We start from the raw sequence: 8,034 nt of genomic DNA, 5'->3' as shown, positions 1-8,034 counted from the left end.
GTAATCAGCAGAGCAGACAGACCATTGACACAGATTGTGACTATCCATGTTGGATACATCTTTGGGTTTAGCAGTTTTGGGCATATTGTTTAGAGGACCTTTGATAATATTTAATAATGGTATTTTGCCAGTTTTCTAACTTTCTGCTTCCCCTATTCTCCCACTCCCAAAAGACAGTAGAGACAGCATTCTACACTAGTTACCCTAAGGGGAAGCTGGCTGAGGACAATCAGTAAAAACTTTGATTTTGGAGTATCAAATAGATTTTTGTAAATTCATAGAAGATACAAGATCCTAATGCTAAGACTGTTTCATTAGCCTTAGTTACCTTTTAATGATAGAAAAAATTAGTCCCTGAAATTCTAAAAGTTGTTTTCAAAAATAAAAAGCATATACTGGAAAATGTAGAGTATGTAATTTTTCCCATAGAAAACTGGAAAAGTACAGAATGATGTGAACATTTTTACTTCAAAGTGTTAAGAATTTAAGATTGGGCAGACTGCAGGGATGAAAGCATGAAGGAAACATAGGAGAGGTCAGCTTCAGTGAAACTGCCCTTGGCCTTTCGTAGGTAGGGATGTGGATGGTGGTGGAGTTGGCAGTTTATGATGTGGACCCAGGAGGCCTGATATGTTTCTTGTGAAGAATCGCAGAGTTGAAGGCACCACTACCTGGTTTCCTGGGTGAAGCCTGCATCACTGTGAATTTCCTGGGAAAATAGTGCTTTGAGAAGCGTTTTAGATCTGTAACCACCAAAGCCTTACTGAAATCCCTGTGGAAAGAGACCTGAAAGAGGAAAGAGACCTCATGTTGCTCATATCTTGTCAACCCAACACAGCCAAACAGAGCATCTAAAACTCATTCTGCCCCTAGAGACTGCTGGTTGGGTCTGGAGATGTCACAAGCACTGACATGCTGAGCAGAAGGCCCAGCAGGGTCTGCACCAGCAGGTGGCGGGCAGTGGGGGTGGAGACCGGTGTCCATGACTCAGACATGTATTCGGGATGCTCTGTGCAGCCTTGGGGATTGGGGGAGCACATTGTATGTGTGGGAGTTTTATGTCCTTCTAACCCAGCACCTCCATCCCTGGCTGCTGACTCAGACCTCAACACGTGTCCCATGGAAAGCACGGGGCACATAGAGAGGCTGCCCTGTGTGACCCCCAAGGCTCAGCTGGATTCTCCTTTCCCAGGAGAGTTCCTCTGCCTGTGCCAAGTCAGAGCTTGTGTCCGTAGGAAAACTTGGCGGCTGTGGCAGGAGGACAAAAAGTCAGGTGTGTCAACTCAACAATGAAAGTTTCTTTTTAGTATGGAATTTCAGATCATCCACTCCTCATTCCTTCCACTACTTTCTAACGTCATTAAAATCTAACTTTGGTATTCCATTATTTTAAATGGTTTGTACTTTTTGCGGTGGTTATTTTGAACTTTCCACTTTTATCTACTTCACTGTATCTGAGAATGAAGATTCCTTCCATTGTTTTAACACAAGTACATTTTAGAAGTGACTACATTGGTACTATTTGGTCAAAAAAAGGAAAATATTTTCAAACAATAAATTGAATGTATTATTTTCACTGTATCTGGTCAGTACTTGGACATAAACCTGATTCCCACATTCTTGTAATAGTGATATAAAAAATATACGCTTTCCATAGAGTCACTTTAAAATAGTACTCTATGAATATCTGTGAATTAGTAATGAGCCTGTCATTTGCCTGCTATGGCATAGTATGACTAAAATAAAACATTGTTACAATCAACGGGATAAAGTAATCCAGATTTAAAGAAGTGTGTTATATTAGAAATGATTTTCTATTAAAGATAATGGATTCCATGACAAGTATAATTAAATCTGTAGTTTTAACCAGACAGACCACATAGACAGTAAAAATTAGGTTTATAGCAAGTGGTGTATAAGACCAAATTAATGACAAGTCTCCAGAGTATATTTTCACACATATCAACAAGTATGAACACACGTACTATCAAAATTTTATTCATTTCTTCATCATAGGCACTAATTTGGAGTTTGGAGATGCTGCACGTTCTCCTGTGAGCAGAACACTCACCAGGACCCTGCACGGCCTGAGGGCCTTATACACAGCCTCCCTAGTAGGCTCAGCCTCTCAGTGCAGCACCAGTAACTGCAGTGCCCAGAGATGGAGTCCACAGCAGTTGGGCTGGATAAGATGGTGAAGACGGCTGGAGAGCCTTTGAAGAGGAGGCCATGAGTCCTCACTTACAGGCATGGGCTCCACTTCTGTGTGAACAGGGCCAGGGCCCCCAGGAAGCCTCCCAGAGCCTCTCCCTTCCTCCCAACGTAGGGTGCTCAGGCCCCACAGATTCTCCAGGGAGTGGCTGCCATGCCCTCTCTGGAGCAGCCATGAAGTTCCCTGCTGCCCTCATGGCTTCAGGAATGCTCATTCACGTCACTGGGAGGGGGGATCCTAGTGGGTCGTGACCTCACCTGCTGCCTCTGATGACCTTCGGGGCACTTCCTCCTCCCATTGTCAAATGACCCCACTCTCACCAACCCTCTGGAGGATGGAAAGCTGTCTGCACTGCATGATTTTTGCTTTTGAGCAAGTCAAAGCTCACTGGGGTCTCAAACATGTATAGCCCATATTAGTATTACATACGATTCCTATTTCCACTATTCCTATCTTCCAATTTTCTCTGCACACTTACACACCCTGCCCATCCACTTTCTCTTGTGAAGTGGCTAATGTGGGTTTTTATTTCCAGGCTAACGTGATTTCTTTGCTGCAATACTGTACATGTGCTCATCACATGCCCACATTTTTAAGAATAAAATATTTTGAGCATAATTTGCTCTTCTTGTACTTGTATGTCAGGGTGGCAGCTCAGGGGATTGGTCAGAAAATTTATTTGCTAAAATGCATGAATATTTCTAGAAATTCAGGGTTATAAATTCGATGTCTTCTTGCATCCCAGAAATTTTCATACGTGTTTTCTTTCACCTCAAATTCCTTTGAAATGTCCATCTCTTGGTTTCATCTTTGTTCCTGGCTTTATTTAGTACTATGTTACATAGTTTAAAAATATTTAGATTTTTTTCTGATAGCTTTCTGTCATTGATTCCTAATACATTTCCCTTGGCTTCTGAAACTTTATTTTGTGTGATTTAAATCCATTTAATGTCTTTGAAATATCCTGTGACCCTAAGCATGATCTGTCTTACTAATTTTTTAAAATGGCTATAGAGTCTGCTGTAGTGGTGGAGTGTTCTCTCAGTGTCAATCTTGCCAACAAGGTTGAGAGCTTTGACAAGCCATCTGTATCTGCACTGGCACAAGAGACAGTGTTGCCTACAGGGCAGGCTGGACCTGCTGCAGAGTCCTTTTCTGCCCTGGGTCTCACTAAAGGCTGGGAAGACTTCCATGTCACCTCGATGGTGGGCCTGACCAGGTGTAGAATCTGTTGCTCCAGATTCCAAAAAGACCACTGTGAGCTTGCTTCATTTTTTAAAATAAAGACACTCATGAAGTAGAATGGAATGGAAGACATATGCCTATCATCAGGAACTCTGATTCTCTCCATGTTTATGGAGCACATATTACAGTAACCTTATTGATTTGGGTAAATCATTTAATGCCATTTGATGGCAGCTGTAGAGCTGAGTACCCAGAAATACGAGCTGCAGTGCAATATCAGCTGGAGAAGTCAGCCTCCCAACCATAGCCACAATATGACCAGGCAGCCACAAAGAGTTCTCAGGAAATTTTCTGATAATTTTCCTTGTGTCGAGGCAGTTTCTGGTCTGGCTTTCTAATGAGGAAGGTGTAAAAGTTGACACTGTGATGTCCTGACTTCTACTGCACCAAATCTCACCGGGTCCTTCGGTCAATAACTCAGTAGGGGACACAAGTCACATTCTCGATAGATATATTAACCCTGTTCCAAGTTCTGATGCAAAGTTTTTATTTTTTTTTTATGGATTTGCCTATTCCATTAAACATTTTAATGTCTTGAATATGGTTGTGCAAATCATGCCTCTCAGTCTCTCTGCAAATATTAGTATTGGGACAAGTGTAATAATACATTTCTCATGATGTCATGTTTTCTCTACCAGTTCTGAATAAGTCGAACCGTATGTAATGACAAATATTATAAACTAGTTTGAACTCAAGACAAATTACTTTTACTGCAATTTAATACCTTAGCATCAACCTGGAAACAAAAGATGTTGCTCAAGTTTAAGGGCCTATTCAGCAGTATCATAAACTTGCACGTATTTTAAATTCTACCTAGGGCTGCTAGGATTTCACAATACAAAAAGTCATTTTCTAGGTTGACAATGCTCTTCATTTGCTAAGGTAAGAATATTAAATATGAGTAAGAACTAGTAAAGTAAGTTTCTAAGACATGGTCATGTCTATAGTCCTTTGTTACACTTTATAATTTCATGCCCTGACTGCTTCTAGAAGGTGAAAATTTATTTTATTTTATTTTATTTTATTATTTTACTGATCCTGCATTCTTTTCTTGCTAGGATATATTTTAGAAAAACAAATTTCTAGAAGTACTGAAATTTGAGCACAGTTGATGCTTCGTAGAGCATGTGAACTTTGGGTGATTGGTGACTCCTGGCCAAGAAAGGACCAAAGTGAAATTTACTACTGTGACATGAAGCTGCTGCTTCCATACGGCAGAGTCACCATGTCCAGGCGTCCATGTAGAGGCTGTGCAATTATTGGTATTCTTCTTATTATTATTGTTATAACAAGGAATGACCAACAGGAAATTTGTTCAGCTCCTGCCTCTTTCTTGTTCTGAACAGGATTTTTATGAACAGGAGTTGACAGGAAGAGGCTAAAAGAGAATTTCAGTTGATTTTATAAATTAAGTGATTTAATTTTGTATCTGAGTTTTCCTGAAGGTCTTAACATTTCTGCATTCAAAATTCATATAAGTATTTTGTGGATCTTAAAATTAATATAAATTGAGGAGTAGTAAGTTTCAGAATTCTCAAATTATATTTTTAATTTTTCTGTAGGTGAACCCTTTTCTCTAAATTAAACAGTAAGAAACAACTTTCTTTGTCTTCTTGGTATATTCATACAAATTTTCACATCACAGGCAACTTCCACTGCAGTATAAAAGGCTCAAATTCCCAATTCAGTCCCCAGAATCTTCTTCGGGTCTCCACCTTCCACCTCTCAATTAAACCAGGCTTTAATGTAAAGTCAAAAAGACAACTCTCATGTTCAAATGGTAGAAAAAAATTCATAACCTTCCAGACAAGCTGTGGTTTTTTAGACACCTACTTCTGAGGAGAGAAACCCCTTTCTATAACGGTGAGAATTTCCAGGGAGTTTATAAGATGCAGGAGGCTCAGGGAGGCAATGGAATTCTTGTTTCACTTTTTGTATTGACGTTTGGTGAGGTGGGCTCTGCAGAAAGATTAACATGCACGGAGGAAAAGTCCAGCACTGAATCTCACAGCTCAGTCTGTTGTGTTATAGGACTTTTTCCATGTTTTTTTTCAAGAAAAAGACAAATAATTCAAACCTTTGGAAACAGATTCAGATCTGGCAGGTTTAGAACAGGGTCTGAAGACTCAAACATGTTACATGTGTTACATGTGCCTTACATGTCAAACATGTAAACAACTCTGTTTTCCACAGTTTTTGGAGAGAGAAATTCTCAGAAGCACAAGATACAGACATCCAAGAAGGCTTCATTCCCTGAGCTCTCTGTGTACCAGAATATTTATCCATGAATCTATAGCTTCAACCTCAGGTGTCTGGAGCCAGGAATCCAGTCATAGGACCTGCAGCATCGCAGAGGGAAGCTCCCTTTGCAGGTGACTTGCTCTTAATTCTTACACAGGGGCAAACTCTCACTTTTGGTCAGGATAAACCTCCATTGAGGTCCAGGTGGAGAACAGGCCTCTGTATGTCTCAATCTCCTCCAGAACAGTGTGAGTTTGCCTGTTTGGACTAGCACAGTCTGCAGAACAAAGTTTACAGAATATGTGACAGTGTTGTAGAAATGAGCTAAAGATGGCCAGTGCAAACTGCTCCTACATCATGTGTTTCTAAACTGCAGACTATTTCTAAACGGCTGTGCCAAACTCGAGTTTTCCAATCCAATCATTTCAAAAACAGCCCAAATAAGGTTTTTTTTTTTTTTTTTTTTTTTTTGAGATGGAGTCTTGCTCTGTTGCCCAGGCTCGAGTGCAATGGTGTGATCTCGGCTCACTGCAACCTCCGCCTCCAGGGTTCAAGCAATTATCCTGTCTCAGCTTCCTGAGTAGCTGGGACTACAGGCACGTGCCACCACACCTGGCTAATTTTTTGTATTTTTAGTAGACATGGGTTTTCACCATGTTAGCCAGGATGGTCTCGATCTCCTGACCTCCTGATCTGCCCACCTTGGCCTCCCAACGTGCTGGGATTACAGGCATGAGCCATGGCGCCCAGCCCCAAAGAAGATTTTTAGCGATTCAGAGAATGCTTGCTTTTCATATCACAGAAAACCTCACCCACGTCTGTTAGCAGTAGGTAAGATAAGCCCCAGGTTATGAAAATTTCAAACCACTCCTGCCCTCTGGATATCTCGGACCCAGATGAAGCTGTTGTCTGGCTACCCCTAGACACAGAAGCCCTTTCTCCAATGTTCCTTCACCTTAGGAGTTCCCTTGGTCTCCACCTTTTCTGAGTAGCAACCCCAACATCTTTGATTCTAGACAGTCTCCTGCTGTGAGGGACTCCTTTGGGCAAATCTCTCAAAGCTTCACCCAACAGTCATGTGTGCTACTGCCACCCTGTGGACATCTCTTTCTCTTTGATCAGAACCCCAATTTCTCAAACTCTCCATAAACAGGACCACACTCTCCACCCAACAAACACTGACTCCAGCGTAATGGACACAATTCCACTTCTCAGACTGACTTCTCAAGTCATACCAATAATACACTTGTCTTCAATTTTATGGACTCCAAACTAACAGCATCTGGCAAGTGACATGCAGTAAACTCCACCTGTATGAGTTCTTCCTCATTCAAGTGATCATGGTCCAGATTAGAGAAATACAGAGGCCCGCTCCACACCTGGATCAAATGGAGGCTGTTCATCTACCTTTTTATCTGTGTGCCCTGTGGAGTGACCAGCTTTGTCTGCTGTTGCGAAGCCTCTGCATACTCTACTGACATTCAGGAGAGAGATTCCTGTTTAGAATTAAGAATATTATTCCTTAAGTTTAATAGTATAGGGTAGTTACAAGGCCTTTAGTATAGGGTGACTTCAGAGCCTTTTTATTACTGAAACAATTTTTTATAAGGTTTTACATTTTCAGATATGTAATGACAAGAGATTATGAGATGAAACAACCAATCCCAATGGTAACCTTTTTAAAGCTTTGTCATTAATTTTCAAAGGAAACAGCAGTGTTCTCTGAAATTCAGCACCATAAAGAATACTTTGTAAAACTAAGATTTTGAAGAATTGATTCATAGTAAAAGCAAGCCTGATAGATTTATTACTGTAATTCATTTTCCCACAGTGCAAGTTTCTATACAGGATAGTGGGTCGAACTGATTATTCATTTAACACCTTTTCAGACTAATTCGTTTATACCAGTGATAAGATGTACCTTAATGTTCTCTTTTAGATTGTGTGTTTCTTTTGTGTGTTTACTTTTATTTTTCTTTTCAGTATCTGATGTTTCTAACTCTTTTAACTATTATGATGAATTAGGAATTTGATATTTTCAAGGCTAAGAACCATATTTGACCTGATCAGCATCACAAGAAAAGAGAAGTCAATGCCAGGCACAGCAGCTCATTCCTGTAATCCCAGCACTTTGGGAGGCCAAGGCAGGTGGATCGCTTGAGGCCAGGAGTTCGAGACCAGCCTGGCCAACCTGTGGAAACCTTTTCTCTACTAAAAATACAAAAATTAGTTGGGCATGGTGGAGAGGGCCTGTTGTCCCATCTACTCCAATGACATGAGAACTGTTTGAACCCGGGAGCTCGGGAGGCGGGATTGCTGTGAGCGGAGATTGCACC

At 40.9% G+C, this 8,034-nt stretch overlaps 1 gene segment (V, D, J or C); it reads left to right on the top strand.

Annotated features, from left to right (window-relative positions):
- The window catches only part of LOC105524301, a 10,911-nt gene that overhangs the window by 1,038 nt on the left and 1,839 nt on the right, over positions 1 to 8,034 (top strand).

Source organism: Colobus angolensis, unplaced genomic scaffold, assembly GCF_000951035.1.
Source record: "Colobus angolensis palliatus isolate OR3802 unplaced genomic scaffold, Cang.pa_1.0 Scaffold498, whole genome shotgun sequence".
NCBI lineage: Eukaryota > Metazoa > Chordata > Mammalia > Primates > Cercopithecidae > Colobus > Colobus angolensis.
Note: the sequence above shows the minus strand (reverse complement) of the source record. Positions and strands in the feature narration are given on the sequence as shown.